This window comes from Pleurodeles waltl, chromosome 9 (assembly GCF_031143425.1).
Source record: "Pleurodeles waltl isolate 20211129_DDA chromosome 9, aPleWal1.hap1.20221129, whole genome shotgun sequence".
Taxonomy (NCBI): domain Eukaryota; kingdom Metazoa; phylum Chordata; class Amphibia; order Caudata; family Salamandridae; genus Pleurodeles; species Pleurodeles waltl.
In genome coordinates this window covers 273,736,277-273,749,220 of record NC_090448.1, presented here as the reverse complement: position 1 = coordinate 273,749,220, position 12,944 = coordinate 273,736,277, and positions in this window count along the sequence as shown.

The following is a 12,944-nucleotide window of genomic DNA, read 5'->3' as shown; positions in this document are numbered from 1 at the left end:
CCCTTTGCACCAACCCCCTAGGAGTGAAAGTGGACCTACTGGTGTGCCCCTCCTTACACTGCCACGAGTGCTCCCTACAGGACTGGTGTGTTCCCCAGTTTCTTCCTGACCCTCCCCAGTGAAGTTAAGGTCTACCCTATCTAAGACTGGGGGTTCAGCATCTCCCTCCTGCTCCTCCTGATCTGTAGTGTTCTGGCTATCAGCCTGGAGGAGCAGCCCTAAGAGGACAGATTTGTTGGGATTTCTTGCTGTCTTCAGCTTCCTGGAAGCACAGATCCCCCTCAGTTCCTGAAAGGTAAAGCCCTCAAACTGAGAGTCTGGGTCCGCAGCTGTGTTTTCCACTGAAGACATTTTCTCTAGAGTAGTGTGGGTGTACCTACCTACTTTAAGTGACTAGACTTTCTAAAGGGTCTAGAGAAAGCGCTATGCCGGACCACCAACTTATCTAAACTAGAAGCCTAGTGATCCTAATTACTTAGTGTAGTGTACACTATAGACTAGTAGTGTACTTTCCTGTGGAAGGTTACCAGTGACAGAATGGTAAGGCCATTGCAAGTATCGTATTCCAGTGCTGCACAACCAATGTAGGAAGCTGTTCTGGTGTTTGTGGATACCTGTGGTCTTTGCGCCTTATACCAGATCCAGGCAACCCCTATTAGTGAATACATACAGTGTCTAAGAAACCAGGGCTCTCTAGTGGTAGCTGTGGTGAGCAGCCAAGACCTATCTAGGAGGAGAGTAAAGCACTTGCAATACCACAGCAGTCACACAGCAACCTATCCCACATGAAAGGAACCACACAGTGTTACAAAAATAAAGGCACTTTATTGCAGTAGCACTGAACTAGATGACTAATAGCCAGTCCCCAAACCGGAGGTAAGTACATACTATATAATTATTAGGACTCAGCATATAGGAACAACAAGCATTGGAAGAAATAGTGAAAAATAGCTAGGGCCCTATAGAGGGCATAACCATATACTAAGATCGTGGAATGCAGAGTGAAGCCCCCCACCCAAGGATGTGGAATAGTTAGAAGGGAGCTGGGAGGACTCAGAACCCCCAAAGGTAAGTACCTAGATGATCCCCAGCACCCAGGAGAGCAGAAATAAGTTACCTGGTCTTCCCAAAGCCTAACAAGGGGACCTGGAAAAGGAAGATTGCAAGACCAGGACCAGCCCCGTGGATCCTGGAAGAGTCGAGTCCACACAGGAGTGTCCAGACGGGGCAGGAGCCACTACCCATCCTTCTGTGAATGAAGATCCAGGTCGACTGTGAAAGATGAAGATCAGCCATGGAGCCCAGGAGTTGCACAGAGGTCCTTGGAGTCATGCAGATGATGTCCCACATCGGTTGCCGGGTCGCAGATGGTCAGTGGTCAGGAAGACCACCAACAAACCTTGGCAAATGCAAGTGGGAGCAAAGGAAGATTTGCAGAGAAGAGGACCAGCAAGGTCCATGGAACTCAACCCTTGGAGGGGAGTCCGAGCTGACCCTCAGCAGTTCGGAGAGCCAGCAGAAGCAGTCACAGGCAACCCACTGGCAGCAGGAACAGTAAGTTACAGTGAGGCCCAGTCAGCACACCTGGAAAGGAGTCCCACGTCGCTGGAGCAGCAGAGAAGAGACTGTCCTTGCACAGAAGAAATGCTGGAGGCGAGGCTACTTGGAGCCTGAAGATCCCTTGGAGCTGGAGTTAATAAGCCTTGGTTGCTGCAAGAGTCGTGGTACACAGGGGTACTGTCCTGCAAGGAGAGGCAAGGGTTCACTGTATCCCAAGTTGGACAGAGGGCAGAGAGGACCACTCAGCACCACCAACTTTGTTGCAGGATCCACACAGTTCCAGAGCAGAGCAGATCCTGGCAGCTGGACGTTGTTGCTTTAGGTGCCTGCGGATGCAGGGAGTTACTCCTTCACTCCAAGGTAGATTCCTTCTTACTTCTTTGGTGCAGCTGAAGTCTTGCTGACCACAGAGGATGCACAGCAGTGGAAATGTTGCAAATGCTGGAAGGAGCTAGAGAAACATTGTTGCAAGGCAAGGTCTCTGGAGTTGCAGGCTTGTTTGGTTCCTCGAGAGTCCAGCAGCGGTTCCGGTGGCCAGGAGCAGAAGAGATCGATTTAGAGGAGTCCTGGTGGAGTCTTGCACACTGAATCTGGGGACCCACCCACAAGGGAGTCCCTAAATAGCCCTAACAGGTGGCTCGGTCACTCTGGAGGGTGACTGCCTAAAAGAGGGGGTCACTGACATCAGTCACCTGTCCTGACCAACCAGATTCTCCCAGGGGCCTCTGCACATCTTGTTTTCAAGATGGCAGAATCAAGTGGCCACCTGGAGGAGGACTGGACACCACCCCTGGGGAGGTGATGGACAGGGAAGTGATCACTCCCCTTTCCTTTGTGTGCTTTTGTGTTAGAGCAGGGACAGGGGTAAACTGGATTATGCAAGGAGGGCACCGAATATGCCTTTTAAAGCAAATCGGTGTTGTGGGCAGGCTACCCCTCCCCAGCCATGTAACACCTATTTCCAAGGGAAAGGGTGTTGCCTCCCTCTCCTGCAGGAAATCCTTTGCTCTGACTTCCCCTGCTTGAGCTGGTCAAGCAGTAGGAGGGCAGAAGCCTGCCTTAGAGGCTGCAGCAGCACGGGCTGCCCGCAAACCCTGAAAGACTGGTAGGAATAATACTGGGGTCTTCCAAAGAGCCCCCAGAGGGCATGGAATCATACCACCAATACTCGCATTAGTACTGGAGTATGATTCCGGCATGTTTGATACCAGAGTTACCATTATATAGCTGGACCACAGGTACTGGCCTGTGGCCAGTATATGGGTAAAATGGCATCCCTACAATTATGAATTCCAGTGCATTGGAACTGGAGTTTGTAGTGGCATCTCTGCTCATGCAGGGGTGCCCTCACACAAATGAACCTGCACTCTGACCTCTGGGCTAGGAGGGCCTGCCATAAGGGTGACTTACAGTGACCTGATGCAGTGACCAGCAGTGAAAGGTTGTATGTACCTTTTAATGCAGGATGCAATTGCAGGCCTGCAGACATAGTTTACATGGGCTTCCATGGGTGGCATAATACATGCTGCAGCCGATGGGAGACCCCTAGTGTACTAATGCCCTTGGTACCTAAGTACCATATACTAAGGACTTACAGGGGTACACCACTGTGTCAATTGTGGGGTGTAAAGGGTATCAACATAACCAGATTTAGAGGAGAGAGCACAATCACTGGGGTCCTGGTTAGCAGGATCCCAGTGAAACAGTCTAAACACACTGATAAACAGGCAGAAAGTGTGGGGTAACCATGCCAAAACGAGTGATGTTCCTACAACACTGATAAATAATTTGTTAGATTAGATTCACATGTAAAGAAGTTTCTTGTTTTTGTTAAACAAAAAGATATTTAGCTCCTACTGTATCCTCCACTTTTCTACTGCAGGTAGTCAGGACAGAGGTGTTTATTTAACCTAACACACTGCGATCCAACAGCAAGTGTTGATCCAGCAGATGGAGGGAGTTAAATTCCAAGTGCATGTTTACCTTAAGGAAAAGTAAAGAACCGGCAAGGAGAAGCAAGAGACTTCCCATCTGAAGATATCCTCTCAGGCATTGTTTTACTGTAGAAAATGACCACTAACATTGGCCTTATAAGGAAAAGGGATCCAGTGGTCACAGTTCGCTGCAGTACAAACCAGAAAATACATCTTTGCGTTTGGGGGCAGGGGTGAATTACCAAGTACATTTCTAATATTAGGAGCGGCCTCATATCTCAAGGGGGGAGGGGGCAGAAGGAGACCGGGGAGTAAATAAAAATAAACGTACCTGTCCCAATGCTGCTGCCCGCCTCACGCTCCTCTTCTGGCAGTGTCCCAGCAGTCCCTGAGACACCAGCACTGGCTCCTCATGCAATCCTGGTGCTGTTTTCATGCTATTCCTAGCATGAGAGCAGCACCAGGATTGGCCTGAGCATCTTGATCTGCAGCCCAGACACTGCATTTGAGTCTGTGCAGTTTCTCCCACCCGGCTGTGTACATAGCAGGGTTGGAGAAACCTAAGTGAGCATGTCAGTTTGGCCAGCCTAAGACAGCCAGCCAAACTAACGTGTACTTAAGTGCACTCCTCCTTCCCCCTCCCATGGCCCAGTCCTGCCCCTCCCTTCACACGCTGGCTCAGCTGAGCCAGCAGCTGAAAAGTAAAACGAAATATTGTTTTATTTTTCAGCTGCTGGCTCTAAGCTAGTGGGGTGATGCTCCTCCTCCATTGCTGAGGAGCTGCCGCTGCTTAACATGTGTATAAATCTTAGCCTAGAAAGCCTATAAAAGAGGACACAACACATGTGCTAGATCAGATGCAGCTTTGAGACTCCAACAGGAGTTATCTAAAATTCCCAGTCTTAAGATTTTATCTAGCATCCAGAAATACCTATGAAGAAGTAGAAATTTAGATTGTGCCAGATTTGGTGATGGTTTCTAGGTGAAAAAGTGGGGAAAGATCTGGGGCTGCGCTTAGAACCCAGGTTCTTCATAAAACTAATGCCTGTCTCACTCCGCTCTTCATAAGGGTACTTTACCAATCTACTTCAATATAGTTTTTTTACTACAGTGACGCTAAGTTGATTGAGTTAATTACTGAAAATTTTGAGTCACTTTTTGGAATCCCCTCCTTTGTATTCTCAAGAGTTGTTATTTTGAAAGCCTTTACGTTTTGGAATAATTTCAGCAGATATCAAAGACAGATTACCCATTAGTGCTCTTTCAAGAGTTAGCCAGGGAGTTAAATAAATATCAGCACTTTTAAGCTAGGAAGAGCCTTGACTGAACAGGAATGCCAACTGGTAGTTTCTAAAGTCTTTTAGGTTCACCTCACTAAACCTTTTTTAGTAACTTCTGTTTTTTTTTTTAAATATACATGGCCTTTTATTGGTCTTAATAATTGTATTGATTGACTTAACAATGTTCTTGAAGAAGTCATCGAACGGAGTAATGTGCATGTTGGGAATGGGGTATCTAGTTGGCAATCAGTTATACATATCCAAGTAGGGACCCTCACTCTAGTCAGGGTAAGGGATTCATAATCCTAAAATAAGCCCTGCTCACCCCCTTGGTAGATTGGCACGAGCAGTCAGGCTTATCTCAGAGGTAATGTATTAAGTATTTCTGCCCACACACCTGGCATCGTGACTGAGTCGTTCCCAACAGTTTGATGCCACTCGTGAGGGAGTGTGGTGCTGGTCATGGAGTCGAATCACATCAACCACGGGTACAGTACCTTAGAAATGAGGCAGGGTCAAAGACATGGCATGAAGTCTGGGATGTGAGGTGTCGCTGGAGCCGGTGCAGCGTCTGTACTGTGTTGCTACACAGGAGGTAACAGAGGTGACATGGAGGCGCTATACCCTCTTACATCACAACCTATGTTCCAACCATCTTCGTTACTGTTGTGTTTCTTTTCTGCTCTCAGAGGTATGAGCGACATTCCAATGGTATATGTAGTGGAGAATGAGTAGATAATGGACATTCAGGTGCCAAATTATTTATTGGTGATTATTAAAAAGTGATATTATTTGTACAGTATCTGGGTGTAGAAGTTCTGTAAAATTTGTTGTCTCCTGCAAACTCCATCAGCAGTGTTCTGTTGTTCTCCCTCCACCTCTGCTGCTATTGTCGTCATCCTCCTCATTGGGGACATCTACCAGATCATCCCAGGGAACATTGGTCCGTATGCACGCTATGCAAGACTGCATATACAAGTATCATCTTGCATACCAGCGATGGTGCATACAACAGGCTTCCTCCTGTCAGGGCCAGGTACCTGTAACTTGGCTGCAGGAGCCCAAATGTCCTCTCCACTACATTTCGTGTCTTTCTGCGCTCTTCATTGTATGCCTGCTCTTCCACTGTTGTCGGGTTGCAAAAAGGAGTCATCACCCCTGGCTGTATGCCGTAACCTTGGTCGGCTACAAAGGAATGAGAGAACATGTGTTGGTAATGCATATTTGTGGTTTTGTATGTTCCATGGCAGATGTTAGTTTTAGGTAGAGTGGTGACTCCAACCTGATTCTGGTATTGTGTGTGTTCCTGTTTTGTAGTATGGTTCCATTGGTTTGTGTTGATGGACATTACTATCATGGGTTGTGGCTCAGGGACCTGGTGATGGTCAAATTAATCCAAACTGACAGTTCAACCATGCCAAACGTGTTGTATTGTCCATATTTAAGGTTGTGTCCTATTGTTAGTGGATCCTACCACCTCCTTGCACCACAACAATGTCATTTGTATTGACTCCCTACAGAGCCAAACTCAGGCCTTCGTGTTACCATGTGGCACTACGCTTGCAATGCAACACTTTGTGACCCTTTGTGGCAGATGATGGCTGTGCTAGCCATCATGTGTACAAGGGTGGGATTCACCCAATTGGAGGAGTGACAAAATAGGAGTAGTGCAATCTCCAAGGTTCCTATATGTGACTTCTCCCAGACACTTTCAACACATGCATAGTGCAGGAGTCAGTAGGGGGAACACCATATTTTTGCATGGGTCCCTATGTATGGTGCATGAAAGGTCAGGTATGTTCTCAATACTCCTACAGAGTCCTACGGTGGCATCCATTAACTTTACAGTATTGTACCTATTGTGCTCCTTGGAGGTCTGTTACTTGTATGAGTGGCACACATGGTGGAATTACTGGACGCTAAGGGGCACATGTGAAGTGCACTGGACTAGGTGCAGCACCACTTCTCATTTATCTGCCTCATGGTCTTTCATGGCTGGTGATGTTGTATTCCTATTTGAGCAACACAATGCAGCAGACAGGTGAAGGTGCTCACTAAAGGTACGTAAGGTATGTGCAGGTGATATGCTTTTGGTCATGGCAACACTTGTGTGGCATTTGATATTGGTGCCACCAGAAGCTTGTACACCATGACAAATGTGGGGCTGTGCCAATATGTGACTTTCTTTACATTGACATTCACATGGCTGAGCTATTCATTGTTTGATGTTATGAGAGTGGGATCTGTGTTTAGTTGCCAACCAGTGGACACTTGTGGTTGTTTGGGCCCAGCTTCTGTATGCAAAGGGGACATAGGTTAGTTTTGCCTGTCCTTCACAAGGTATGCCAGTCAGGTTGTGGCTGCATTATGAACATATGTATGTATGTATGTGTGTGTGATATGCAATGAATGCGATGTAGTGTGGCATGTAGCATGTGTTGTTGTCTGTACATCTGTGTTCCCCTACCCATGTGTGTTAGTATGGTGTATGTCTTGTTTGTCCTACAAGGTTGGTGTGTTGTCTGTGTACTGGTTGGGATGGTGGCTTACCTACGAGTAGGCCATTGCCATATTGCCCATTCTGAAACCGCTCCTTGATGGTGGAGTGCTGGAATATGTAAGTATCATGGACACAGCTGGGATATCTGGCTAGGAAGTTTGTGAAGAGCCCACAGTGGTCCACAATGGCCTGCACATTTATCGAATTGGTGTGTGAGGGTTCCTGTAGAGGTGTTCTGTTGCAGCAGGTGGCACAAGTTGGACATGGGTGCAGTCCATTGCACCCAGCACATGGAGGAACTCATTGACTTGGTAGAAACCTTGCTTGGTCTCCAACAGCAGTTGCAAGGGTGTTTGGGAAGCAGATGTGGTGGGGTGTGAGGTGGATGATTGCATCCAGAACCTTTGGTGGGAAGGCCGAGAATGATGTCTGGGAGCAACCAGCCACTTGTGCACCTGTTGTCTGGAATGATCCTGACACCAGCATATGGAGGACTGCGAGGAGTTTGGTCATGGGTGGTATATTAGTTCGAGTTTCCACCCTTGCAGTGATGTCTGCCACTATGGGATGCAGCAGGCATACAATGGGCTCCCACTTCAGATGGTAGGTTCTGAGGACATCTTGTTCCCTGAGCACACAGATGGTTGTGTGCTGTCAGAATATCCTCTCCTGCCTTCTGCTCTGCCTTTGTGGTTGCTGTGGTGGTGCTGGAGGGACCTGTTGTAGTCGCTGTTGTCTGTGGTGTGTGCCAAGCGGGAGCATTAACAGTTCCATGCTATCCAGGAGGTAGACAATGCTTCTTCTGTGTGTTTTCCGTGAGTAGTGGGGTCTGGCTTTGCGTCATTTTTTTTAGACCAATTCCTTCCTGTGCGTCGTTTTAGCATCAGGCAGTAAATATGGCGCTAGAAGGCTAGCGTCATTTTTTGGAAGGGAACGCCTACATTGCATATCAATGTTGCAAAATGATGCAAGGCTCCCAAAATATGATGCTAACTCAAAATATAAATATAAACATGGTGGTAGGTTTGCGCTGCTTTAGCGTAAACAAAAAGAAAATGACGCTATGGTGGCACAAATTCTTCATAAACATGGGCCTAAATGTTGAAGATTTTCTTCTACGTCAATTTTATTTTCATTGACACAAACTAGAATTGAATTTTGTGTAATTTTCTTCTGCTGGAAAAATTGGCCCACACTGCCACCTACTGTTATTCTTATGTTATATGCCAGTCAACGGTATACCAACAGTGATCAGCACACTTTTCATCTTCACAGTGATTAATTAGTACACTAGCTTGTGCTGATTGATTATACATTATTCAGTGATTACTACACTTTTGAATTGCTGATCAATTTACTGTGTGGTACTCTGCACTGAACTACAGATTTGTTTTCTTTCTCAGCACAATTTTTAATACAAGTTAATAATATGCAAGCTGTCACTCCGCCACCTCTATTTTTACAGGAGCTTGGCGATCCTCCTTTAAAATGGTGAATTTGGTTCAGAACCTTCACTGCACACTTAGGAGCCCTAGATGGATTGAAGTTTAAACCTAGTAGGAAACGCAACCTATAGTATTAGTAATTGGGTGTGGAAGGTCAAAATGTTTTGGATCATTTACTGGAATTGGTTGGTAATGATGCTGAAGAGTTTGAGATTGCGCTTAAACAAGTAGAACTTTATTTTGAAGGAAAAATAAATGTGGTGGTGTGTGGTCACAAATTCTTTACATGTGTACAATCTCCAAAGTAATCTATTGACTCATATGTTACAGCTTTGAAAGTACTTGCAGCATATTGTGAGTTGGAAGGTTTTACAGCACAACTTATTAGAGACCAAATTGTATCTAGATGCTATTCTAAAAATAAAATTCCACAAAGATTATTAGCTTGAGGTATCCCACACTGAATGAAGCAACAGATGTTGCAAAGAGCATAGAATCTTCTCTTGAAGATTCTAAACAATTGCAACATACTAATTTTGCAAGTTGTGTAGTTAAGTGTCACGGGTTAATCCTCACAATGACCATAGTCGTAGTAACAAACAACTTGCTCACCAAACTAGTATGATGATGAACAAAGGAAAAAAAGTTTTGTTTGTGGTACAACCAAACCGGTATGTTATCATTGTGATTCACTAACTCATGTTTCAAATTTTAAGAAATGTCCTGCTGTTACTCAAGAGCGCTGGAAATGCAAAAAGTATTGAAGTTGGACGTGGGGACCTGACACTGCCACACAGTGGGTACTGCAGCCTGGAGTGTGGGCCCCGTTGGGCTGTGAGCTTGGACACCACCGGGCGGATGTCGGAGCAGTGCGAGGGAGAGACCGGGCCAATTGAAGCAGGCACTGCAGCCCGGGCAGATCCTGGAGCACAGGGGAGCATGGAGGAAGAACCCCACCTGGGGAGACGCTTCGTGGGGTGGAGGATGAAGAGTTCCACACCGTGATGGTGTGGATTGCAACGGGCAAGCGCGTGTAGCTCCCCAGATGGCCCTGTCCATCGGGTGGGCCCGGGAGCCCTGCGGACCCAGGCTGCGGCACAGGATGAGCACGAAAGAGAGAGGAGAGGCGCCCCTGGTACAGAGGCCCCTGGAGAACAGCTGTCCTCGCCTGATCGCTGCAGGCCTGGTTGCCGCTGTGAGGTTGCTGGCGTGGACTATGTGAGCCCAGGAGGACGTCACAGGAAAGGCGAAGGAGCAAGGAGAAACAGTTGAGGTGCGGCGTGGGCTATGTAAGCACCTGGACAACACAGGACAGGAGCAAGGAGAAACAGCTGAGGAGCCCCGGCGGAGGCCAAGGAGAAGGCCTGTGCAGGGACTGTTGCAGGGACAGGGTGTGCGATCGCCCACCGCGGTCGTGCAGAGTGAAGGTAACCGCGGCCTGCGGCGGCTGGCACGGTCCAGATTAGTGGCTAAACAGCAGAGCCTTGCTGGCCTAGTGTATTGAGCAGATGGAAGGAAGATGGCATTTCAGTAGCAGGCCCTGGGTGGGGCTGAACAAGTACCAACTGAAGCTGGTGCAGTGGCGGCAATTCACCAGTCCTGGCTGTCCCATGCACCGGGGCCCACCACTACCTGTTTGATGGAGCACATTGCCGTGGGCACTGAGATGGCCCTTGGCCCCCCCACTCATCTGTGGAATAGCATATCCACTGAAGGCATCAGCGCAAGCGGCATTCCTGGGGCGGCGAGTGGGCTGAGGCAGCAGTAGGACGACGATGGTCCAGATAGAGCCTTTAATAAGACAAGGGTTAACAGGGATGGCGTCCCAGAGACACAACAAGAAGGAGGACTCTCTTAAAGACCTCTTCAATAAAACCCCAGTCAAAAAAGCAGCCCCGCCTGGGGTCCGGGTGGCGGAGGGCGGAGAGACAGCAGAGCCAGGTCCATCGGAAGGCGATGAAGCACCATTGTCGAGAGTGTTCATGGAGCAACTCTTTGGGTCTCTACGTGAAGATTTCACAACACTGAAACAGGAAATAACAGCAGACGTTAAAGACCTTAAGAGAGAGGTGGTCGACCTGGGACAGCGTGTAGACACGCTGGAACAGACACATGACACACGTAAGGAAGAACTGGACTGCCACAGGAGAGAACTCCTCACCGTACAAGACAAGAACCAAGAACTGCAATATCAACTAGAGGACCCAAAGAACAGATTGCGTTGCTCTAACATTCGCTTAACAGGAGTGCCGGCACAGGCAGTGATAGCGCCCTGGAGGATTTTGTGGTGCGCCTTTTTCGCCACGTGGCCCCAGCACTGAGAGAGCAGAACATTGTGCTTGACAGAACACATAGAGCTGGCCGTCCTGCTCGTGCTCCGGGCCAGGCTCAGGACATACTAACCTGTCTCCATTATTATAAACAATGAGAGGCCATAATGGCAGCGGTCCGTGACACAGTATCAATTCAGTTTGAGGGCCATCGGATCGGCTTGTTTCAGGACTTATCGATGCTAATGCTGCAGCGGCTTAGAACGATCCAGCCTGTGACGGACCTCCTCAGAGAGAAAGGTATTAGATATATATGGGGCCACCCCTTTCGCCTTCACTTCACCTGGCAGATGAAACTCGTAGTATCCGCACGCTGGAAGAAGCGCCGCTGCGCCTCAGAGACCAAACCCAGCAATCACAGGTACAATGTATCGGAGTAGTGGTCGAACAACTGACGGACTGATGATGTGATCCAAAACCCCAGACTTGCTAGTGACTGTTCCCAGGCGGGGAACGCAGTTAATAGTTCACCCCATGTTGACTGTTCGTTTTTACTACCTTCCCACATTGACCCAGAGGGGGCGGCACCTTCTCTCCTCATCATTCATGGGCTCATGCGTAGGGACACTCTCATAATGCACTGGTCATACGACATACAGTACAGCGACACCCATCTACCTCCCCAATGATAACCGTACTTAGGGGCATATTTATACTCCGTTTGCGCCGAAATTGCATCGTTTTTTTTTAACGCAATTTCGACGCAAAACTAACTCCATATTTATACTTTGCCGTTAGACGCGTCTAGCGCCAAAGTCCATGGAGTTAGCGTCATTTTTTAGCGTGGACACCTACTTTGTGTTAATTATATGCAAGGTAGGCGTTCCCGTCTAAAAAATCGACTCCGAGGCATGTGCGTGGGATTTATACTCCCGGGCAAAAATCACGCCCGGGAGTGGGCGGGTCAAAAAAAATGACGTACGGCCGCTTTTGCGCCGTTTTTTGCGCCTGCAAAAGGCAGGCGTTAAGGGAACTGTGGGCTCTGAAGGAGCCCAGAGGTGCCCCCCCATGCCCCCAGGGACACCCCCTGTCACCCATGCCCACCCCAGGAGGACACCCAAGGCTGGAGAGACCCATACCAGGGACATTAAGGTAAGTTCAGGTAAGTGTTTTTTTTGTGGCATAGGGGGGCCTGATTTGTGCCCCCCTTTATGCCACTATGCCCAATGACCATGCCCAGGGGACAGAAGTCCCCTGGGCATGGCCATTGGGCAAGGGGGCATGACTCCTGTCTTTGCTAAGACAGGAGTCATTTCTATGGGAGTGAAAAAAAATGGCGCAAATCGGGTTGAGGCGCAAAAATTGCCTCAACCTGACTTGCCCCATTTCTTGACGCCCAAGCTCCATATCCCCCTATGCCGGCGCTGCCTGGTGTACGTCGTTTTTTTTAATGCACACCAGACGGCGCCGGCGGCTAACGCCGGCTAACGTCATTCAATAAATACGGCGCCCGCATGGCGCTTCAGAATGGCGTTAGCCAGCGCTAATTTTTTTTACGCAAAACTGCGTTGGCGCTGTTTTGCATCAAAAAGTATAGATATGGGCCTTAGTCTTAACGTAAGAGGCCTTTACGCCCCAGTGAAGAGACAGGCCCTTCTACTGCAGCTTAGAGACAAGAAGAGTGATATATGTCTATTACAGGAAACTCACTAACTTCGCTCAGACTGGAAAAGACTGAGGTCACGCTGGTTTGATCGTCCGTTCCACTCCTGGCGACATCTGACGAAGATATTGTAGTGGACGGAGACTTTAATATAGTCCCAGATCCCCACTTAGATAGGTCCATCCAGAGATATGGCCAAACAGGAGCCTTCTCAAAGGTTTTTCAGGAATGGCTTGTGGGGGCAGTACAGACTGACATCTGGTACCGGCAACATCCAGCAGATAGAGCATAC